The sequence below is a fragment of the Epinephelus fuscoguttatus genome, linkage group LG16, assembly GCF_011397635.1.
Source record: "Epinephelus fuscoguttatus linkage group LG16, E.fuscoguttatus.final_Chr_v1".
NCBI lineage: Eukaryota > Metazoa > Chordata > Actinopteri > Perciformes > Serranidae > Epinephelus > Epinephelus fuscoguttatus.
In genome coordinates, this window is record NC_064767.1 from 14,361,911 (window position 1) to 14,387,682 (window position 25,772).

The window sequence follows — 25,772 nt, forward strand, 5'->3', positions numbered from 1 at the left end:
TCACTCGACTCATTTGTCTTTGCAGCCTTGCCTCTCCCCCATGCACATGCTGTTTTACTTTTTCATAACCTGTTGTCTTCCCGTTTCTGTGGCGTTGTTTATTGCAAGATGTGATCCAGCACAAATTATCCCTTTAACTCCATGTGAATCCTTTCTGATGTCCTATCCCATGGCTGCTTTTTGTGAATGACAAGTTTGATTAGTCGACAGGTGTAAATATTGTTTTGTTTGTCTTTTCATCTTCTTGCTGTTTCCTGTGTAGTCAGGATGATACAGGGGCCTCAGTGCCACTAGGTGGAGTGAGTACTCAGCCTCTGACCGCAGTGCCTGAACAGCTGAAGTGAAGTGCACACACCCACGCATATTATTGTGTACTAGCACACACACGCACGCGCACACACACAAGTATCTTCTCATCAGTGCTGTTGCCTACTGATTTCCCCTCAAGCTGTAAGAACTCTGCTGTCTTTGGAGAGATAAACGCCCTCGCCTCGGTGATGCAGTCACACGCACGCTCGCGCACGCCCCGCAGAGTGGTGAAACATTTATGAAGAGGCTCAATAGTTACTTTGCTGACCATCGACACCCTTTATTCAGTAAATTTAAATCAAGCTGTCACACGTTGGAAACATTTTCCTGGCTGTGTACCAACACATGAAACTCAGATGGGAACGTGCACAAGCATTCATCTGTTAAATCTGCAGCGCTCTGAGTGCTTTTGATGACAGTTGTGTGGGTGAAGATTTTTTTTTTTTCCTTCAATTTGGCTTTTTTTTTTATTCTTTCAGAGAAGTTTTATTCATATCACAGCATATCTAATGGGTGTTTAACAGATGTAATTCTTCAAGGATACCTCTTAGAAAATCAACAGGAGCCTTTAGGCGTAGAGAAAAGCAGGTTTTAAAACAGCACTGAGAGAAGCATTCAGATCTATTGCTAATGCAAAAGTAGCAAAACCAAAATGTAAAAATACTCCTTTACAAGTAAAATTCCCGCATTCAGAATTTTACTCCAGGAAATGTACAAAAGTATTGGCAACAAATGTAAATAAAGGATAAGACTGGCAGCATGTACATTCATCACATCACCAACAGATCCCACAAACAGGCCAAACCCAACAGTGTGTCAGTCTGTCTCAATACTTTCAGACTTCCCTCAGTCTGTCTGTGGCTCCACAGCCACATTCACGTCATGTCGGATGGATGGCGAAGGTTCCTATGGTAATGACTTGTGAGTGCTCACCTCACAGGACAACTCATGACAGTTTTGTGGCTGCAGAGATGGTCATGGGAGAGTTAAAATAGTGACAGCACTTTGGCTGACGTTTGCTGCTTTTTTGGGCTAGCCCATATTAGTCAGATCCAAGTCAGATACTGGAGCTCTCTTAAAAGAAATGTTTCCCATTCATAATTACAACTTCTAAATTAGCATGAATGTTATTTATAATTTCAAAGCTCCTAATTACAAGAATTCCAATAGGGCGTGAACACAGCATAAACACCAAGCCCATTGGGGCCATTAGATATTTAGGGACTGCTCACAAATAACATTTTTTAAAAGGGTAATTTATTTCCTAATCAACCTTGGCACTCTGGGTTTTCTCAAACGTTACATTGCAGTTGTTGGCGACTGCTTTATGGTGTGGAGTTGGTGCGCTCGTGATGAGGCAGCGTGTGAAGGACTCAGTCATAACAAATTACAGAACCCATGTTCAACGTAATGAAGGGACACAGCGTGACTTACTGGTGTGTTTTTAATAGTTCTGACAACAATGCAGGTCTATGGGACAGAGACATGTAACTATCAGGCAGTACCAGGATCAGCTCATGGTCACCAGACTTGACCTTTACTATAAAAAGTGAACGTTCTCATTATGCAGAAGACTGTCTTCTTTCAGTGCTATACTGTTATCTCATTGGAGTATGAATACTGATGCATCATGCAACATGTAAGAGATAATAATAATAATAAGAGCCCTGGTCCTGGACCCCCTGGTGTACAGGTGACACAGGTCCTGAATCACCCTGTTGGAGTCCATTTTGTAGTATTGACCCACTTGCTGTACATTATCCTGCTCACCACAAAACTTTAATGAATAGCCCGGGCTATTGTTTGCTTAAATCAGTGGTTCCCAACTGGTGGGTCACCATCCAAAAGTGGGTCGTGGGTGGAACGCAAGTGACGCACAAACATGTCAAGTTTAATGACTGTTAAGGGCTTATTGTTGTAACATTTGAGACATTGTAAGACTATAAGAACCTGTAGACACCCTGGTAGAGTCATTAGTCCCTTTTACACTGCCAGATTTTCCACGAATGTTGGGCAGTTTTGCCGGCAAGCTGCGAGCGTTTAGACACACAGAGCCGTATTGGTGAGGTGATCCGAGGCGCCCAATTTTCCGCCTTGTGGGGTAGATGTATTGGCAGAGCCCTTTAAGTTTAAAAAGACAGAGGCGGCCTTCCGCAATGGGAGGTGCTGTTGATGACATCGCACGTGTGACCCACTGGCGGTGGATAAACAGGAAACAGTTGATAGTAGGAATGAGCAGCTAGTACTAGTAGCAAGAGGGAAATGCAAACCTGACAGACACTGTAAAGACAAGCAACTGGGGAGACAAGGAATTGTGCGCCCTCCTTGCCCTCGCAAACAAAGAGGCCATTAACATCAAATGACGAATCGCCAAAGGACTGACCAGTCGAGGCTTCCCTCCCACGTCACTGTTTACGTCACATGCTGAGCTACACATTTTGTTACTTGCTCATGCCCCTGTCAAAAACCTGACAACTTATACACTTAAGTAGTTGGATTTCCATCTAAATGTTGCACAAATTTAAGACCATTTGGAAAAAGAAAATGCAAATGTATGCGCTTTTCTACCCACTACTGTTAATGCAAATATTGGGAATGCATTCTCCAGTCAGGAGCCACTACAGAAGAAGAGGGCGCAACAAGTTGAGGTAACTAAAAGAGCGCCAATGAAATCTTAAAAAAGGAAAAAATGGATGTGTAATAACGAAAAGCACAACGCATCAGAGAGAGTTCCTTCATCCTGTTCAAACAATGCTCACAACTTGAGTTAATTTTTATGAAAAATGAAAAACCCTCTTGACTTTTTTGATCTGAGGACCCTTACAGACTAAAGGATAATGAAAAACTCACTGGGTAATTATGAGGCTAGTAAAAGGGACTGGGCGCTAATTGGGACCAGGCTTTTAATTAAAGTTTAACAATATTACACGGCTTCTTATTAAAGAAATCAATTATTTAAAGCAAACTATTGATTCAAAGATGATTCTATTGCTTTGGTATGTGTCTATAATGAGAGCTGCATCCACAGCAATGGTCTGTTGCTCATAGCAACGACTGCTATTCAGAAAAAGCAGACCACAGGATGCGATACTGACGAGTATTCAACAGTGCCGTATAATTAGCAAGCAGTAGGCCTATTTTTATATTGTAGCTGGTTGGTTTGAAGCTAATCAAGCAAACCGTATTCTGTTTTGGCATGTATGACTATTTTTATATAACAGCTGTCAAATGATTGTACTGTAATAAATAGTGCAACATGTACCTCTTACATGTAGTCAGGTAGTGACGTGTAAGTATGAAGTGGCATTAAGGAGACGTGATCGGTACTTAACGACAGTTGGGGAGTAATTGTACTTGGTTACTTTCCACCGCTGCTGTTAAAACCAAGAACAACTCTTTTCCCTCCAACTCCTGCTCTTCAATTTGTACGTCAGGACAGATTAAGTCAGGGAGTAAACAGCGAGGCTGAACTGAGCGTATTATCTTGAAACTGCAGGAGAACCTAGAGCCAACCCTGAGCGTCACACTGACAACCAAATGAGGATCTTTGCACTTGACCACACTCCCGAGCGGGTGATGGATGTACTGATTTGTGTACAGGTCTTGGATTATTTCGCTTTTACTAAAAGGGCTTTATTCAAACAATTTGTCCAGCAGTGTTGCCCTATTCTGCTGCCACAGCATCACTGTGCCTCTGCAGCCTAAATGGATGTTTGTGCTGGTGTCGTGTTTACTCACACACACGTACACATTTGCAGGTATACACGCAGGCATTCAGGCGTATGAAAAAGCACACACAGGCCTGCAAACACCTCACAATAAAAGCGGCAAACAAAGGCACAACAGTGGGCTACACGTGCGCCGCGTCGAATGTGTAAACACACTGCCACAAATACATTCACACCCTAACAAAACAAAGCTGGTACACATCCATCTCTGCTCATGCACGTGCAGGGCACTCCTCTTGTTTAATCTTGCCCCTTAAATCATTGAGTGGCAGGACAGAAAGACTCAGCAGCCCATCTGTATTCCTGGGTGTGCGTGACCTGCACTCTAACGGATAGGCTTTGTCCACGGGCGAGCCAGATGAGGAGCAGAGCAGAGTGGTAGTACTGCTACCCCACACTGCCTCTGCCTTTTGCTATTCTCCACCTCCAGGCTCAGTCTGCCGTCTCTCTGTCTGTGGCGGCGGGGTGGAGGCTGATGAGTGTTGTGTGGAGTCGGTTGGGTTGCTGTTTGTGTGCGTGAGAGTCTTTCTGTCCATCTGTGTGTATGCATTAGAGCTGGGAGCAGTGTGTGTGTGCTTGTTTGTGTGTGTGTTAAGGGACTCATTTGAGACATCATTGCAGGCTCCTTTCAGCTGGTCCCGCTTGGAAGTTCTTGGGGTCAACTGGAAAGAAAGTGTTTCATTTCAATGCATTGGAGAAATCACTCACACACATACACTGCATATATTCCCACAGCATACCCGAGCACCATCAGAATACACATTCACAAATCAGCAGCTAAATAATAATCTATCTCTGATTTTCTTTAGTGTTTTGAGTTTTCTGTTTTTTTCCTGCCACAGCTGAGTCTGCGGCTGGTTGCTGTGTGAAAGTAGGATAAGTGTGTGGGTTGGGTTGCAAGAACGTTATGAGGAGCATGGGGACGCTTGCTCATTCACAGCATCTGTGCCTGTGCGTCGGTCCCGAGTTCATAAGATCAAGGGGGAGATGAAGAGAAAGTTGTTCAACAGAGGGAATAAATTAACGGCAATTAACGAGACGTGAAGATTTCTCCTGCTGTGAACAACATAACTGTTCCATGCTGCAAAGCGGAGCCAACCAGGCCATGCATGCAGAATGTTTGCCTGTACTTATTACTTGGCCTTTATGTCGATAGTGGAGACGTACATAGAGAGAGAGGTTGAAGACATGCGACACAGGTCCCCGGCTGCTCCGATTTTAATCAGGCTGTTTTGGTGTATCTTATCTTAGATATGATTATCCTCTCTGTATTTTCGATCCCTAACCCTCCACGGTGCCTGCCTGAACTCATAATTTCCTGCCATGTTTAACTACTGAAGCACATTTATTTTCACAGTAGATGGTAGATAATAGGGTACAGCACAGTCCCAGGTTCTCTTCGGTGGAAGATTATTTCTGTCTGCTGTGGCTATCGTTTTTTAAAAGGGGCACTCCAGTGATATAGAATTTCACTTCTATAAAGTCAAGAGACTCACAGGAGACATGGTTTTTAAAAGGACTTGTAAAAATCGATGCAGCAGAGGCCGAGATATCCTGACCTTTAGTCCCCATGTGTCAGGCTCCAGAAACACTAAATAACACACTTACCATAGTGCAATAGCGAGTGCAAGCAGACAGGACTGAAGTGATGTATAGAAATTTCACAGACTTGACAGTCCTGTTCCAGAACCACAAAAGACATTGCACAACTACATTTTCACAGGTTGAGTAGTCCTCCCCATGACTTGATTAAAAGCCTGCCCGCACCACAGTGTGCAGCAAAATGTGTCTCTGGAAAATATGTCGTTTTTGAAGTTTTGTAATGTGGTAACTATAGAAAAAAATTACCTCCGACACGGAAAAGTGCGATGGAAGAGTTGGAATTGGAAACTCAAGACCCATGAAGCCCGAGTTCACCAACATAAACAGGTCAAATGTCACGGCAACATGGCAGCGCACACACTGAACCTTAAGTAGAATCAGTTTGTACTTTAAGTAGTGTTTTATAAAGTGCTCGTGTTGTTCATTCATGTTCCGTAACTGCTATCCTGTTAGGGTCCAGCGAGGCGAAACAGCAAGTGGACAAAGCTTGTTCCAACACGAGTGTGAATCTGGGGTTGGCTTTCACGTTACACTTTTAAGATACTGTTTATGAACAGCAGCCAGCAATTCCTGAATATACCTTTAATTAATGAAGTGCTATTTGCCAGCAAAACCAGGTCACGTCTTGTCGGCCGCTTTCCTACTGAGGGAGTGCTGCAATAGCCTAGAAAATGTCATTTTTGATGTTGAAAAATACATATATATCGATAAAACTCACAATTAAAGTTTGTCATGTTGCACTACATCACTTTCTTCACCTTTTTCCTCCCCTCTCGGCTGTCTGTCTCTCCCCACTTTTCTCTGTCATGGTCTTTCCTCTTTTATATATTTCTTTCTTACTTGGCCTGGCTGCTTCTTTTTTTTTTTTTTTTTTTGTTTCTGCAGATCCAAGTGATTAACTGCCAGTGTGAAGCATTTGAGGGCATGCCAGCCCAACTAGCAGAGACCCCTGTGGCTTCAGAAAAGCAAACCAAAACATCAGCAGCACAAGCCTCTAAACGGAGTTTGAAGACCTCTTTTTTTCCGATCTAATGGCCCCTGTGATACTTCCCCCGAGGCTGGCGTTCAGCTAGGCAAAAAACTTTCAATGCAGCACTGAGAGATGACAGGGCGAAAAGTCCTTTTGATACTGAAGCTGTATTTGACGGCAAAGTTTTGGTTGCATTATACATTAGCAGTGGCAACATTTCCCAGATATCATTTCCCCTACACTCAAATATTTCACCAACACACAGAGGAGGCCAGCTCACTGAAGCTACACGCACGTAGAAAGGAAAAAAAAACAGCTGTGTCAGACAATGCTGCTCCAACTGGCAGATTTTTTCTTTTGTGTGTGTAGGAAGTAAATCAGAATTGAAAGACTTAGTATTTGCTTTATCTTGCATAATTGAATCTCTGAGTAATTTGGAAGGAATTAATATTAATCCTTTCCTGTGGCAGGGTGCCCTGAAAGGCTGTAGCGCCTGAGGGAGAACAGAGACACACTGGGAAGAACATGCCAAGATCCTCTTCAAGTGAAACATTCAGCATCATAGGGATGGTGTCTAAATGGTGCTATGCAGGGGTTTGACTTAAAAAGCCCTCAAGAGTCTGGGCTTGATGGGAGGGAGGTGTAATAAAGCTTCACTTCACACCATCCTCCAGATCTGGAGCACCGTTAGGTTAAACGTGCACATTTGTAGAAGAAAACAGCAGCGGTAAGCTGCCACAGGACAGGGAAACGCTTATATATGTGCTGTGAAATGTAGGCTACAGATTCTGTTTTGTTAGCCAATTTTGTGAACACTACACTCTTGGGATACCGCAACACTTTGCACTGTAGTCTGCAGAGGGAATAACATTTCCTGGAGGATTTGCTGAATCCTTTCAATGTAAAATGTGTAAAGGGAATGAGAGGGAGCCAATATCACAAGCCAGGATGCTCACACCTAAAGACTTTTTCTTTTTTGATACTTACTTTCTATTTCATATCAGTTTATAAAGCTTTACAGGTAACCCTTCAGTTAAACCCTGCTATTTATCCTTTTCAAACAATGTATGAACACTTAATAAATCGTTTTTGATACACTCTAATGTAGTTTAAACAGAAATTATTTTGTTCATTGATGTTTTTTGTCCATAACTATAACTTTTCTTATAAAATAACTGGTGTGTAAGGTTAATGAATGTTTGATAACACAGTACAACGGCTGTAATCATGTTAACTAATATAAGATTACACAAATGAATACATCCTTAAAGCATTTTTTAATTGTTCATTTATGTACCAATACTTCAGAGCAGTGGTGTAAGGAAGTTATGACAGGCCCCAGTGTACACAAATATGACTGGCCCTAGTTCACGCTATCGTGCATGTGTTGTCTTGACACAAATAGAGATTTGACATTGGACAACATCAACATACTATCCAGCAATCATCATTGCATATCTGACAAAAACATCTAAGACAAGAGGAAATTAAATATTTAACTGAATAGGTTTTATAGCTTATGTAGAAAAAGCATATCATTTTGTTATTGACCATTTAAAAAAAATAAAAATAAAGCCATGATGCAGATGGGTTTGCCTTTGTGATGACATATATAGCAAATAGCACTATTTTTAAATTAATAATATTCTCTTTTTTGTCACTGATCTTTGAACACAGGTAAATTTCCAAGGTGGCAATCTGAATCCCTTGCAATTCGCCCGCTCTCTCTATGGGCCCCTTCTGACCAGGGGCCCCAGTGCAATCACACTGCCTGCACTGTCTATATTTATGCTCCAGCTTCAGAGGAAGAAGGTTTGTAACTGTTTACAAATGTATTTAAAACTCATGCAGACATGTTGAGCTTGAGGGTTAATTTTAGAGCTTGGATAATGAAGTTTGACAAAAATGCTTTTTCTTTTCTTTTTTGTTTGTTTTTTTAAATCCACTTAGTAGAGTTTTCCTTGAGCTTCTATTAGCACCTTATGACCTTCATCAGCAGATGGAGTTCACTCAGTTGTCATAAAGAGTGAAGATGTTTCACATTCATTTAAAATTTGAGGTCATATTTAATGCAGTTACAAAAGCCTTACATTGACAAATAGTCAATATCTGTTTATATCACTTACAGATGCTTTACAGGGGGAGTTAGTGGTTGAGAAATACATTTAGCACTCAAACACTGCATCAACTACTCGACATACCTTTTGTTTAAGTGGTAGTATTGTTGAAGCTGCTGTCACAAAGACAACCAGATGGCTTTCTGTTTACCTCAGAGCATAGCAACTACCAACAACAGGAGATTGGTGCCAGTGGCCCAACCAGAATAAATGTTGGCATTTTGTGTTTCTACAAACCACAAATATGTCACACTTTGAGTTATGAAGAAGCAGATATGCTACAGCTTTAGTTGTCTTTAGATTACGTTATAGGCACAAAAAATACTTGGTTATAGTTTGGAGAAGATCATGTTTTGGCCTAAAATACCCAGTTCAGTCAGGAACACTTTAATCAAAGAAAACTTTATTTCCTTTTGCAGTATTATATTTGGCGGTACGGCTCTGCTCTGGGGCCTCTCTGTCTTGTGGAAAGCCTGAGGCAGAGAAAGCACACCTCCCTGCTCTTCCATGCGCCTACATGGAAAGCCTTAAGGCAGAGAGAGCACACCTGTCTGCCCTTCCACGTGCAAACGAGGAAAGCCTGAGGCAGAGAGGCAAACCTCTCTCCCTGCCCTTCCATGCGCCTACATGAAAAGTCTAAGGCAGAAAGAGCAGCAGCAAAGACCCCCCCAGGAACAGAGCAAGCATCAGTGACAAAGAGAAATGACATTGATAAATCAGACACAACATAAAAAAGGAGGAGCTGGGGTGGAGGCAGGTTGCAAAGCTGCTTGCAGAGGAAGCAGCAACAGTCGGCAGGCCAGAGCAGTTTGAATGAGATTCGCCAGTTGGTTGCATAGAAAGGAATCACGTGATCTATCAGCTGACTCCCTTCCATCAGTCAGCTGCTCCATCAGTTGATTGGGCTGTTTGAGATCAGCTGATGTAGCTGGGATGTGAGCTGAGCTTGACATCGTGTCCTGCCTGAACTAACGCTATGCTCAATTTTTTCGTGGCACAATCACAGCTTGCAATGCCGCCAATGTCTCGCTAAGAACAACCAGTACACAAATGTAACATATCCATGATTTGCAAAAACACACAATGCCAGCATTTTACCAATGGGCTGCAGTGGCAGGCAGAACTGCATAATGAAAGCGAGGCTCATCAATCTAAGCACAGATGGTGTCATTATTCCATGGTCATTACATTGTGCAATAAACATTAAACTCATAATGATAATTAAAGCAAAAAAGCTTGTTTGTTTCCACTTAGTGTTTAAGTAGATTAAAATAAAGTTTTACAGGTTTGAAAAATACCTGCATGAATGGATGGAGGTGGATTAATGGTGAATCAGTGCCGCAGTACACTGAATGAAGCTTTCAATATGTTTATGAGAAATTTCTTAACCTTATTGAATGTGGAAATATAGATAAACCGATTCCTTGTTGGTGGGGGACAGCAATACTCCTGAGATGCATATTCTTGGCTACAAAGGTAGAGAAATAAGAAAGAGGGGGAAATAAGGAAGAAAGGAGTTGTGAAACTTTGAGTTAGGAAATAAAATAAAAACAGTTTAGCCCCCGGGGGTGAGGAAAAGTTTGTGGTTATGCTTTCAACAAAGGAAAGCATCAATCTGGGAGTATTTTGTCTCCTCTGTCGCTAAGTGGAATATGTTTTGCATTTTATTTTGCCTGAATGGATTCGCTGCTGGAGTGCTTAGGATTTTCTTAACACTCTATACTGAACTAACCTGCAGAGAGCTTTTACTCTGAGAAACTTTTTCTTTTTGGACCCTGTTTTGGATTTTGGATTTCCCTTTAAGCTGATGACACTTGCACACAAGCAGTTAATTCCCTGTGAGAGTGTTAACAGTTTAGAGTGAGGCAAACTTTCAGGCCGGCATCTCCCAAGTGTGGTATTTTGCTTCTAGCCTTGCTGATTACAACTTCTAGCTTCATGACAACACTAGAACTTATTCAGATTTCTACAGCATGGGAGTACATCTAACCCCGCTCCCTGTTACTCCATTTCAGGTCATGCAGGCAACTTTTTTTCTCTTTGCATTCATCATGTCTTTCAGACGTATAATAAGGAATCCAGGGAAAAGGCGCAGTTTTTTAATCAGCACAAATTTGTTGTTGTGCACATTGTACACTGACAGCACATAAAAACTTGAATACCAGTCGAAGATTGGTGTGTTCACCAGAGCCTGAATGGAGTGAGGGGATGATGAACACCCTGTGGGCATGTTATGCTCCTCAGTTCAGCATTGTTACCTTCTGTATTTTCAGGTAACTCATTTTCCATTCTCGGCTGCGCGGTCAGGGGCACATTATGAGGAAATTTGAAATTCACCATTTGCTGGTGAGAGCTCCCCCGCCATTACAATTAAAGCACAGATCCATTATAAATAAGAAGGTCTCACTCTCATGTTTATTTTAAGACCTTGGGCAGCTGTAATTCAAATTTGTAAACATGACTGACTACCCTCAAGGCTACCAATCAAACATTCAAGATTTTAATTTGTGATGTAATTTAGCAAGAGACAAAATCATGAATCTCCTCAATTCAGGAAAGTATTGGTGTATAGATTTATACTTTAATGCCTAATTATTTATATTTTTAAGCCATGGTAGCTTTAAGTTTTAACGTGTTCATATGTATAAGTTATAGATCCAACACTGGTCACAATTTTGTTTTAATCTGTTTTAGTGCTACATAGGTGTGCCTTGAGATGGTCACAACAAAATGTGCAGTTTCATCACACAACACAATGCTAAGCAGAGCTTTTGTCTTGAAACTGAATGTTCATTTCACTACCATAAGCTGCCTCCAATGTCGTTTCATTGAATTTGGCAGTACATCCAACCAGCCTGTTAACCACACCAGCTCAGGACCTCCACATCCTGTGTCTTCACCTGCAAGATCGTCTTGGACCTCCCACGCTAACAGCTGATGCATCAATTGTTTTGAATTTCTGCACAAACTATAAGACACCGGCTCAGTGACGCTACTCTGTGTGCTCGTTGTTCTCAGCAGGGTCTTGACCTGACAGCAGTTCTTCATTGTGACCAACTTGGGTGGGCAAATACTCACTGTCGAAGGCATCTTCTGGCACAGATAAATCCCGCTTTACACTGCACCGGGCAGATGGCAGACAGCATGTATAGCGTCGTGCAGGCAAATGTTATGAACAGAATGCCCCATGGTGGCGAGGGGATTATGGTATGGGCTGGCATAAGCTACGGACAACAGTGCGTTTTGTTGAAGGGAATTTGAAAACACAGAGACACCATGATGAGATCCTGGGACCCATTGACATGCCATTATTCCACCACCATGACCCAATGTTGCAGCGTGATAGTGCACGGCCCCGTGTCGCAAGGATCTGTACACAATTCCTGGAAGCCGAAAACATCCCAGTTCTTACATGGCCTGCACACTCACCAGACATATCACCCACTGAGCATGTTTGGGATGCCATGACAGCATGTTCCAATTCCTGCCAACAACTTCACACAGCCATTGAAGAGGAATGAGCCAACATTGTACAGACCACAATCAACAACATGATCATCTCCATGCAAAGGAGATGTGTCTCACTGCATGAGACTAATGGCGGCCACACCAGATACATGAGCAGCTCATGAGTGGATAATAGCAAAAAGAAAAATAATGGCACCAAATGTGTACTCACAGCATAATCATCTTATTTTTGCAAAAACAAAACTATTCTGAATCCATTTGTATTGTGTTTTAACTTGATTTTGAATGCGAGACATTTTGTTTGCTGCTGTCACACCGATGAAAATGCATTTTCAGTCATCTAAAGCAACATAATCAGAAGGTTTAAAGGTTATTTAAACACAATTTTCTTTTTAGACTCAACAGTTTTACCAACAGTCAACAATAATGCCGAGAGAAATCTATCACCACCACTGACTGTATATAATAGATCATAACAGCAGCAGAGATGCCAGTTTCTCCTCCAGCAGCAACTTTAACAGACCATGATGCAATTGAGAAGACATGCAGTGTTGGAGTAAAACAAACTACACTTTTCTCACTGGTCTCATTATGCCATTACTGTACCTATCTGTGCACTAGTTCGCTCTTCAACTAAATTCAACAATTTCACACAATTTTTTTCCACGAGTTGAAAGTCGCTGTAGGAGATGTTGGAAGTCGCTGTCTGAAGTAAAGAATGTAGACATGAATTTGGTTTTGGAAAAGTGGTAAAAAAAAAAAAAAAAAGTGAAGTTCATCCTAGAATATACTGAGCGTCACAGATTTGTGGCATGTGGTGCTCTCTGCACACTGTCATCCTCTGCAGTGGTAAAAGATAATTGAAATAATGTTCACACTACACCAAAAATGGAGGCATTGTTTTGGATGGCCGAGGAGAGGGTTGTCATTTTCGATGAGCGAAAATACAAACGCGGTGTGAAACTTGTTATTTCCAGTTTGTCGACTGTACCAAACACACTTTATTGGCATCATAAGTTTAATGGGCCATTGCAGCTGTGGTTAATGTGCTGGTGGCTGTGTTTTTTATTACTCAACCATGGAGATAAATTTATATTTACCAGAACTGACACCAGCTATTAGAAGATCCAGGGGTGTACCTTTTAGAGGATATTTGTACTGCATTAATATAGTATATTGTAGACTAAAAGGCATACTGAAAATATGCATTCAAGATCACAGCCACATGAGCTGCTTTGTGAGGCTGCACACAACTTGACGCGTAATGCTAACTTAAGCATACTAACACGCTCACCATGACTATGCTGACATGCATGTTAAGCAGGTATGAAGTTGCCATTGTTCTCTAAGACCTTTGCATTTATATACTGAAAGTATTTCCTCCCCGTAGTGGTTGTTTGTGAGTAATTCACTCATATCCTCATGTTATTTGCTGCTACAGTTTTCATTGGTTGTTTGAGTCACATGACACAGACAGGTGATCATTTCGAGACTTCATCAGGGAAATGCTTCATTTGTGACGTGGTCAGCTTACAGCTACAGCTACCCTGTCTTTTCCTTCCTCTGTTGTGCCTTGGAAAGCCCCACTTGTAAGTAAAGTTCATGTAGAGAGTTAATTATAAGCACCATGTTTGTATTCTGTAGGGCATTATTTGCATTTAAATGTTTAGTTGATCTACATGTGAACATTAAACTAGCTTAGACTAGCCATTCAATAGCTTTCTGCTACAAGCCTGCCAGATTGTCATTCTGTGCTTTTAACTGCTGACTGGGCAAGTGATGGTGAAATGAAGCTTCATGAAGCATTGAAGCTTTCCAGCAGATTGGTTCAGAAAAGGGTTCATTACTCGAGGCTTCATGTGCACACGAAACCACCTGCTGGCCAAAGTGTGTAAAACAGGCAGCTGTGATCTTAACCATGTAATCTGTGATACATGGTATTTTGTGTCAGTAACAGCTGTTGGGAATGACTATAAATAATAAGATATAATAATAATAATAACAACAACAATAATAATGATAATATATACTAAAATATGATACAAAAAATGTATACCACATATATATGTACATATATAGGCTGTATATCAATATAGTGTATTTTCTATTATGACTATACTGTATCACTTACATGTATAATAAACTGTAATTGTTTTGTGAATGCATCCTGTGTGTGTAAACCAATCATTTAGGCAAAAACTGTATTGTGGTGTAGTGTCATATAATACAATAATGGAAAGAGGGGTGCTATTCGTGTTCTGTGTCATTTCTGTGCAAACCTCGCGCCAAGATCTGAACCACTTCCTGAGCCAGTCATGTAGTACAGCCGGGCAGCGAGGCTTCAGACGTCATCAATGACGTCACTCGTCTGAAACGATACAAGCCTCGATACGCGCATCACAGAAACACTTCCTGGATTACTCAACGCACGCTTCGAATCATCAGCACAGCACCTAACATCACTATTAATGACGTAACTGTATGTCAAGGGCACAACATCATTGATGGGGCGCAATATCATAGGATATCATACGAACCGTTCTATGATGATATGTTGCTTGGTTATTTTTGCAGGTATTTGGTTGTTAACTTAAAAGTATACAAACTGAAATCCTCCTGATGTTGTGTGATTATCCATGTCCAAATTTGGCAATCCATCCATTTCTTGTTGAGACATTTCACTCAAATCCACAAACATGAACCTCAAAGGTCAGGGGGTCCAAAGTCATTAAGGAACATGGATGTTTGTACAAAATTTCATGGCAGTCCATCCCAATAGCTGTTGAGATATTTCAGTCTGGGCCAAAGTTGTGGACCGACTGGTGCCACCCCTACAGGCATGCTGCCAGTGCGGCTAAAATAGTTTGGAAGTGACCTTTATGCTACTGGGATCTGATGAATGGTCACACTGAATAAGGATGGCATGGTCAGCCCTTACAAGAAAACATATTATAATGTGTTCCTAATGCGCAGCAGCAGGCAAAGAAACAAATGTGTTTGGAAAACCTGAAAAATGGTGAAGCCTGAAACACATTTGTTTCTGGTTGCTGCTGAGCCGTTTAAAAGTATGCAGTGATGAACAACCAACCAGCTATAGGAGTGTCGTATACTGGCCTCTCCTTTTTTAATCTGTGATGCTCATTTCCAGTACATATTGATAGATTCTTTGCATTACATCTTCATGGTTTTCTTTACATATGTACATTAAAAGAAGCCTGAAAGTCTAGAAGTGACTACCAATTAGGCTGAGTGGAGAGTTTCCATTTACCACCAAGAAATGAACATACATACATATAAGTATTAACTTGCTCTGCTCCGCTGTTGCATCTCTCCATACAGACAACAGCTCTGGGGATCTTGAACCTTTGCATTGAAACTTTTGATTGATATGATCTGGGTCTGAGCCATAAGACCTCGAGGGACGGAGAGAATGACAAATGAGTCGACTTATCATCCAGATCACATCTCTGGATAAAAATATCAGAAAAGATGTTGCCTTTGGTGAATCATTAATGTGGAGGAAAACTTGCATATGCAACTACAACTCTCACTCACTCCTGTCTCACAGTGAATATCAACTAGGAAGAGGTCTTATCTGCTTGTAAGGGTAAAGCTGTCCATTTTCCCTCAGAGTTATTCCATCATTGATCAACACAGGGCAACACGATGGTTGCTGACACTTTGCCGTACCTTTTTAAGAGCTGAGGTGAGCCCGCCAGGCGTGAAAACATTTTAAACTGAGGTTGCCAGTGTTAAAGTGGCTTTGTTGTTCTTATCCATGCGTGACTAAAAACATTTGCATGGTAAATCCAGAACAACAATGTGTGCCTCCCTTGCTCTCCCTAAGCTCTCGCTCGTATTAAAAGAGCCTGGTAGACTTTGCAAAGTTCACTTAGAGTTTCTGCATCTCTGCTCTGATTATCCTCGCTTGTCCAGGCAGAGCTACACCTGAACCCAAAAAAAATCCAAATCTGTCCTTAAGAACAAATTATGCGCCGGGGGAAAGAATACATATCCATTTTTTTTAAACTCCCCTCTGTCTCTCTACCGCCGATTCTGACTGCTTCACACTTTCTTATTCATTCTCACAATCACTATGTCCGCAGTGTTTCCAGTCTCTTTTCTCATATTCTGTTCTAGCTCAGACTCTGACAGCACACAGACAGAGAAAGTATAGCCATAGGCTGCAGAAACAAGAATCCATGAAACATATTGGACAGAGAAAACACTTGCTTTTGCACATATATTGTTACCCGCTGTGTATGAAATTACACGTGCATGTCTTCCTATTGAAGTGAGCCCCTTTTGTTGTGTGTCATCTCTGTGTGTTTTCATGTGAATGCACTCTGTGTGTTTCATTGGTTATTGGTGGTAGCCATGGAAGCAGCTGCAGTAGAGGATGTTAATGTAAGAGGCAGACCCCAGCATGACAGAGAGACAGACCCTTCCTCTTCACAAGTATGCTTTATGAAAGGTTGTGTGAATGTGCTTCAAGTCTGAAGCCTTTTGTATGTTCTTACTGTCACATGTATCCTGACAGAGAGACATAATGTGTTAAACATGAGATCTATCCCTCCTGTTAACCTGCACACACACACACACACACACACACACACACACACACACACACACACACACTGTCTCATGCACTATTAATGCTCTCATCTCTTTTAATTACCCTCTCCATCAGAGCTTCAGTTCAGCAATCAGCCAAGGGACCACATGCCTCAGGGGCTCACCGGCCTCGGCCTCCTGCTGGCATGCTGCACTTAATTCCAGACCTGCTGGGTTGCTCGGTTGTTGGGGGGTGACAATGACGACTGCGCGCAGTGTATAGACTCACACTGTGACAGTGATAATGACAGCAATGCTGATGACCAATGGATGGTGCTGTGAGCCCTGTGGATCAGATAGCAGAGGTTATCTTGTGGTGTGAAGGGCAAAAAGCGATTTGGATTTTAAATATGGGAGTAACACCTGGGGAGGATATGCATGAGTCCTCTGGTTTTGGTGAGGCAGTCGATTCATTAGCTTTTTTAACGAGACAGAAACAGAATGTACACTGCACTGCGTGAAATCACTAATCAAACAGCTAATTTCATTAAGGTCGCCTCAGGAATGTCATAATCATCCCCGTGAATTAAAACATAATTAGATCTGATTTACTTGACTCAAATGTGAGCACTGATGGACTGATGAAATAGTAAATATGAACAATTATGCAAAGCTTTTTTAAAGGTGTTAAAAACACTTGACAGGTGTTACCTTCATACAAAAGCAACGTGGAGGCCAGTCCTAATCAATAGGCACCATGCATTGCTAATGCAGCAAAATGCATAAACAGTTCCTTTGAGACAAACACATTTTCCTTTGAAGCTGTTTTGCAGATTGCGATGCAGAGCTGCCTGAAAGACAGGCACTGCAATACAAGAGTGGTTTTGAGGAACTGCCACACTTAAACCTATTGACCTGACTCCTGACAGAGTTGATGCCTAGGGGTTGTAAAAGTACTGGTCGCTGTTGTCATGCTGTACAAGCGTTCAAAAGCACCTATCACTTGTAATGTTTCTGTTAAAAGATGCCTGCGCACAAAAGCAAGAGTCAGGAAACAGAGCAGGTTTATTTGATTGAAATTCAGGCAAAGTTCACCATCGTGCAGGCAGCCAACAAAGGCCAACCCTGTCTTTTAGAAATTACCCTTGTATATTGCTGAATTGACCCAAAATCAAACCCTGAAAAGTGTAGGGTTAGCTAGCTAGCTACTGAACATATAGCCTACTGAATGTATACACATGCTGCTTTTGCTTTTTAATGATTATAACAGTGAAACAAAGACCGACCCTGCTGGACAGGAACCAGTGAAGGGAAGCAGGGAAACTTTGCTGATATTCAACCAGCTGTGTGTCGTCACATTATGCACAGATGAGCACTGTTTGATTTCCCTTCCCTGACTTTGCCCATCTGGTGGCGGATATCCGGGTGCTGGCTGCAGCACAGGGGCAAAGCCAAACACTGTTTATCTGCACACACTGTGATGCCACACAGCTGGTTCAATATCAGCAAAGTTTCCCTTTATATTCATTGTCTTCTGTGGCGATCAGCAGTGATGTGGTGGTTCACTTTTACACTGAGATCTGTAGCCTATAGTTCGGCTTTAGCTTCTAACTATCTTTGTCTTTTTAACCTGTTGTTGCTGCTGAGTCAGTTTGACATCCTGGATATATCCTTCAAACACAGACTGTAGACCCCTCTGTCTGCTTCTCTCTGGAATCACCGTTTCAGTTTTCCAAAAATATGATAATATTTCTTCAGGGAGTGCAGTTAGTTGGAGTGTGGGCTCCATGCTTACTCCGACAGCTTGTCGGACCATCACAAAGGGGCGGGGCTTAGCGAAGGGTCAATTGCATTCATAATTACATGGTGGTGACAACATAATCACTGTATGACTTAATGAAACAGTACATTTATGCACTGCGCTGGATTCACAGAGAGGTGGGTCAAAGTCTCAGGTTTGTGTTTAGACTCCTGTCTTAGCAGCTTGTTTAGGGAAACATTGTAATTTCAGTTAAATGGTAATAAAAAGGTAACAATTAAAATGATAATGCTGTTGTCACAGAGGATACTATATTGCAAGGTTGCCTATTTTGGTGGAACATTTTTAGTGAAGATTTTGCTGATAGGTTCAGTATCAACATTTTTGTGACTGGCCTGGTTCATTAATTAGCAACATTATGTTAATAGAAAGAGTAATTTGTAATTATGTTTCCCTAAAAAACATATTTGCTGTTTCAAATTAGTTGTATGTGAGCGTACTTTCGGAGCAAAGGCAGACAGGTAAATGAGAGCAGAGGCTGGACCACTATGGCGGCAGTGAGAAAACAGACAATCTGGCAGGGGGCCAGTCAGTCTTTGTGAGCAGGTGTATGTACTGGGAAGCTGGTGAGGAAATTGGGAGCAGGTGTGCAGGCAGGTGGTAATCAGGTGGAATGGCTGAGGAGTACGGTTGGGAAGGCAGAGAGTGAACTGCATACTTTTTCTTTACACTTTAAGTATGTACTGCAGCTTCCCTTACAAAGGATGTACTGTTGTATGGAGTATGTACACAGCTGGGACATACCACTGCCCCTTGAACTTTGACCTTCTTGCTCATATATCTGTCGCAGTCCATTAGTTCAGGCAGCTGGCAGTTATTGTGGTTAAGAACAAGAGAGAGGAGGTAGAAGAGGAAAGGGTCAAGGTTGCGGGGTTTGAGCAGGTGTAACGGTTTGTCTGATCTGTGTTTGGACTTCACTGAAGTTACGAGAAAAGCCAGAACTTGTTGGACTGTTATATTCCGTCTCACACCCACGTCACTTACATTAGCTTCATGGAGCAATAGCATATTAATGTATTAATTCCAGTTAGACTTGGCTGATGGCTCCACTCTTAAGATGCTCCCTGGGTCAGACAAGCAGTATGCTAAACCAATACAGGGAGCACAGGATGTACAAGAGTCGGCCCAAAGCAAGGCATAGAATATCCTTTCAACCTTTAATCCATGTTAGGGGTCTGAATCAGAAAGGTGAAGGCTGGGGTGGAGGAGGTAAAGCTTTGCCAGCAGCAGCAGCAGCAGCAGCAGCAGATGAGGCCATCAACGAGAGCAGAAGAAACAATAAACATAGATCGAGAACAAATTGCAGCACAAGAAAAGAAGAAGTCAATTGAGGTTCTAGGATCAATTCAGTCGTACACGAACAAGAAGAGGTGGATCGGCAGCAGCTTAAACGTTAAACTTAAATGTTTCTGTTGATATAAGTAGGCAGGCTGTTTTAGATTCAAGTTGCAGCCACCACAAGGGCTCTATGCAACTGTTTTTGTGTTCTCTTCTGGGAACATCGAGGAGCATCTGATCGGTCAACCTTAGTGTTCCAGCTGTATTATGAAGAAACAAAAGTCTTGCTCGATAAGGTAGTGCCAGATCATTTAAAACCTTAAAAACAAGCAATACAATTTTAAAATCAATCCTAAAACGGACAGGAAGTCAGTGGAAAGAGGCCATACCTGGTGTTATGGAGTTATGATTTCTTTTTCCAGTTGGAAGACTGCATTTTGTACTAACTGTAGACAATGACGGTAAATGGTAAATGGACCTGTTCTTGTATAGCACCTTCCTCGTCTTCCAACCACTCAAAGTGCTTTTTACACTACAAGTCACATTCACCCATTCACACACTGGTGGCCGAGGCTACCATATAAAGTGTTTCTCAGTTTGTAACACACTCACACACTGATTGAACAGCCATTGGGAGAAATTGGGAGTTCTGTGGAGGAGGAGGAGCCGGGGATCGAACTGCTCATTTTCTAATCAGTGGACGGCCCGCTCCATCTTCTGAGGCACAGCCGCCCCATTAACAAATTGTTCTACACTATTGTGGCACCATCGCGGCCTCTGTCAGTCCTTGTGACACATCTTCCGCTGTGCAGAGGATTGTGGGTCAGAGCAGCCAGAAAAGCATGCTGGCTTGCATACCCCAAAATGCAACTGGATGCAGTAGGACATCCTGGTATTTTTGGCATACTGCATTTGACATGCTATGTATTGGGACAAACTAAATGTTTTTCAGGCATAGTATGGTAGTATGGGCATTGGAATGCACCAAAGTTTTCAAAGTCAGACTAAACCAAGCCCCTCTGTTCAGTAAAAAAGAGGAGGGATCTCGATATATGTGTTGGTTTCCTCTGGGTGCCCTGGTTTTCCCCCACAGTGTGAAGACCTTGAGCTTGAGCATGAAGTGGTGACTCTAAACTCACCAATAGGTGTCAAGATGTGTGCTGTAGATAACAATGAGGTACTTAAAAAGAGACTGTTAGGCACTGCGTTAATGAACCAATTTTTAAATCCAAAATCTTTAGAGCACTTTCTTAATTAATCATTCCTAATTAGCTCTGAATCAGCTGCTTAGTGGCACCCAATGCAATAATCAATCATCACTTCCTTATCACGCACAAATAATTTCTATTTTCGAGCCTCCTCAAATAAAGCGATGCATCATGCTGAGTTTCTAAGAACGCATCATTACTCTATGGTTACCTCACCATTACTAAACAGTTCTGTTTCCACTCATTCTACCAAACTGACAAATTAGTTTCTGATTGTTTTTTCTTTCTCGTGACTGCTCTGGATTTTGTGTATTTTCATGTGAGCAGAGTTCAACACTAACAGGCTCCCTATCAAGATGAATTGCTGGATTTGTCTGTGTGATTGTTATTTTTGGCTGCATGCCTTTTTTCTTCTCTCGTGTTTCATAATTTAATTCTAAACCTCTCATTAATTTTTCGCTCGCTCTCCTTCTCTCTGTCTCCTCCTGTTTTATTGCTTGAGCCGCCGCTCGGTATGCTGCTCACACCGACGCTCAGTCTGGGCCTCACCTGAAGCCATCCCACACTATAAGACCAAAATAATGTTCAACCTCACAGGGCCTTCGAAATATATTGTGAAAAATCCAATGGCCATCAGTGATGGAGAAAAAAAACCTTGAGCTTTCATGTTGAGGCTTCAGAGGCAGTGATGATAATTTCCACCCTGCGGTAAACTCAGATTTGATTGAGGAGGGAGATAGGAAAAAACCTAGACTCACTTAATGTTGGAGTGGAGAATCAGAGTTTACGGGTGCATGCAGCAATCGAGGTGCTTTCGGATGTTTAATCAACACTGACTGTACTCCAGTGAATCTATCATGAAATTGACCTGGATATGTTGGATTCTTTGATACTGTGATTGCAGGAAATCTTTGCATAGTTAGACACAAGCACCTGCCTCACTGCTGTTTGAGCTCCTACTTTTGCTAAATGAATTAGAGGCTCACCTGCTGTGAAAGAATAAAACAGTTAACCAAAGGGTGTGGAATTTTATTGAAAAACAAAATGTGAAATGTGTTTTATTCCAAAGAGATTTTTTATAAAGTCTAACACTGCTATGTCTCATTCTCACTGTGACATAGTTTCATTTTTCAGTTTGAGTTTTTCAGAAGACCTGAAATATATTTCTGTCCGTAATCTATGCTTAATGGGAATCTGCTACGACTAGTGACTCGTGATTTGTAAAATATCAGGTGTTCAGATCCTGTGACTGGTGCAGGCAGTTTTAGTGGATATTTGTTTTATCTTGAAAAGAGGTCAAAAACCCACACTTGAAAAAAATAAGTGGAGGTCAAATTCATGGGCAGATTATGAGACATTGGGCCCCTGGGCAAAGACATGCAAAAGACCCCACCACCTCCCCTACACAGGAGCAAGGCACACAGACTCTGTGCTGGGTTTGCCTCTTTTTGCTTCTGTTGTTTTGCATCTCTTTGTAGCTGTCAGCATTCTTTTTTTTTTTTTGGTTTTGTGTCTCTTTGTAGTCATTTTGTGTGTCTTTGTAGTTCCTTTGTCTTCATGTTCATTTTGTATGTTTTTATGGTTGTTTTTTGTTTCTTTGTAGGTCCTTCCCATATCTTTGTTGTTGTTTTGTGTCTTTCTAAAAGTCAGTTTGTGTCTATTTAAGGTAAAATTGTGTCTTTTTCTGTATTTTTGCATCTCTCTGTGGTCACTTTGTGTCTCGTTTTAATTTCTTTGCATGTCTTTGTTGTAGTTTTGTGTCTCTTTATAGGTAAATTTGTGTCTATTTAATGTATATTTGCATCTTATCTTGCCACTTTGTGTCTCTCTGCTGTCCTTTTTTGTTTCAAAAAGTCAGTCTTTTTTAAAGGGCCAGTGTGTAAAATGGGTTGAAAACAGTGACATCAGTGGTCAAATTCTAGATTGCACGGCAACTGGATAAAGGCAACACCGCCATCTCACAAACGATGGATGGAGGAGGTGATGGCACACCTTAAATTAGAGCACCTTAGATTTACGTTGCAGGGCAACACTAAGAGATTCTTTAAGGTCTGGCAGCCGTTTATTTCTTTATTTCTCTTCTCTGGTATTAGTATGATTTGTCTTGTCACTGTTTTGTCTGTAGTTTAGACCTGTATTTGTGATGTATATATTGAGTCCCATTATCTTGTTTTGAATGGGATGTTTGATGTTTGAATATGAAAATCAATAAAAACACTTTGATTATTAAATTCTAGATTGCAGGGCTCACTCACTCACCCCTCCCATCGGATAAATGACGGTGGCCTCGTAGGGACAAAAAGCCTCGCGCAGACACAAGTTTTTCAGGAGTAGGTCTATCTAGCAACGAGGTGAATGTTTATTTAGAAATCTAAGCCATGTTACGATATTGTAATGGATCCCTCACGCACAGGAGACCAGAGTAGTGTTCGGGAAAAATGCCAGTTTATTTGAGCACTCCAAAAACTCCAGTAACACTCCAGGGGGTAAAAGACTCCGTCCCAAACTCTGACTCTTCTGGTGTAATGACTGACAGCGTAGCCGGTAAACAGCGCTCATCTGTTTATTTAGCCTAGCAATATCTCTGGACTATAGTAGCTGCAATGGATGACTTTGAACGCGATTTTGAAGAGTTTCTTGTAGCGGACACAGTCCCACAGCCATACCTGTTTGAGCCGGAGCATACAGATGAGGAACTTAGATGCTGAGCGGGCGAGAAGAGAGGCTGAATCCTCCGCTCCCATTTTGCTGCACAGAATGGGATTCGGTGCTACCATTGTTGGGGAGATATATCATCAGGAGGGAAAGCGCCGCAGAGAGTGCATCACAAGGAGCGAAGATGCGTCTTCTTTTCCTCGCAGATGACGGTTCGGGTTCATTCTCTCCTGTTGCGTGGTAAGTGTGGTCCATTCGCAAACTTTATAACTAAAAAAACTTTTCACTACTCTCTACTGACAAACTACTAACACTCTCTGCTGTTTCCTCCTTCTTCCGTCCGCTGTCTTCGTTGGTTTATTTATACACGCGGCTGGCTGGATTGTCCGCTCAGGCTGCCGTACATACATGGCGGCACAAGATGGCGACCTCTCTAAAGCAAGGCCCTTGCTATATATATATATATATATAAAAGCATAATTATAAGGCTACAAAAACCAAACGAATTTTATTTCATAGTGATTATACACTTACATAAACATATTAATGGGTAGAATATTCAGATTCAGATTTGACAATAAACCATGCCAAATATTACACACTGGCCCTTTAAGGTGTATTTGTGTATTTTTTGGTCATTTTGTGTCACGTGTCAATTTGAGTGACATTTTGTAGGTGAAGGCCAGAGAGCCCCCAAACTGTATGTTCACACCAAAAGCTGCCAGGGCTGCAAAATAGCTGAATTCACTCCAGCAGCACCGCTGGTAAAATATTTGTGGCAGCGAAAGCAGCTCAAGTTGCTCATGATGTCAAATTCTGAATGTTCGATCATGCTTCTCAATTGAAAGGAGCTGCAAAGCAGGTTACTGGCTGGAGCACAGAAATGTGACTTTGTGTATTTGCCTGAGTACAGAAACTTTGACGTTTGGACAGGATAAAAAGTCTAAATAGGTCTGACATTAAACATTAAACACACACAGCCTGTGTTGCGTTCAGGCGTTGTCATGTAAATAACAAATTCCAGTACTTGAATACACCATAGCACAACACAGCAGCATGTTAAGTGGGCCGAACCCCAGCTGAATATGAGCAACATTTTTTAATTTGTTATCCCCCCCAAAGCTGTAAACCTTGGCAAAACACGGTCCATGGTTTGGGTTAGAGTGCCTACAGTGCGATTAGTTAAACTGGTGGTAAGGAGAGTAAATGAATTGCATTCCTGCTGATAAGAAGCGTTCCAGAACACAAAGAAATTGTATAAGTACGTGCGCTTGTCCACACTTGTGTATCGATTCAATATGGAAGAAGACACTTTTGTAATTTGTGCGTTGTTCCAGCGCTACTTCAGGCTGAACATATCAGTTTGACAGCTTGCTGCTTGTTTTGAAGTAGGAACGGATGTGTGGTAGGAACTAAAAGTTTCCGAGGATGTTCTCTGGGTTCAACACAAGTGATGGACATCTACTTTTCGATTGGTGCCTGGTCATTTACAGTTCAAACGCCTCATTGCTAATTTGCATAAAGTCAACCAGTCTTCAGCTTTCATTTGCAGCTCAATTCGCTGAATGCTGCCACTCATCGCTTTTGCAGCTCAAAACGCCTCTGGTCGCCACTGTCTATTGAAAATGAATTAGACCTGATGCCTTTGCAGCTCTGGCAGCTTTTGGTGTGAACACACAGTAACACTTTGGGCCCCTGGGCCTGTAACTGGCAGGCCATGTCAGTAATCCATTCATGGTCATGTTAAATTCTGGGATTAGACATTTCTTATTTACACCATGGGTGCTCTCTTTTAATGAGGTAAATAACTCTTGTGCTAACATGGGCTCATTACAGAGTGTGTCTGTCACTTTAAGAGAGCATTGAATTATGGGTGCATCAGTTGTTGTGTGTCTGCTTGAGTTACAGCATGTGTCCAATTAACTCCTGGCATAAGATTTAAAATGCTATTAGTTACAGGAAATCCTGCAATGCCACACACACAGGTGAGTTGTATGTTTTATTTTAAGGTAAACAAATAATGACATTTTTGTTTTAGTGGTTTGCTGCTACATTTTAAGCTCT

The 25,772-nt window shown here is 41.7% G+C and overlaps 1 long non-coding RNA gene across 1 annotated transcript in view; it reads left to right on the forward strand.

Moving 5' to 3' along the window:
- The first annotated feature begins 25,599 nt into the window (after window positions 1-25,599).
- Window positions 25,600-25,772, forward strand: part of LOC125903058 (uncharacterized) — a 32,144-nt gene continuing 31,971 nt past the window's right edge. Inside the window, exon 1 of the long non-coding RNA XR_007451236.1 lies at window positions 25,600-25,693. This is a non-coding gene — a long non-coding RNA (uncharacterized LOC125903058). The remainder of the gene's footprint in view (window positions 25,694-25,772) is intronic.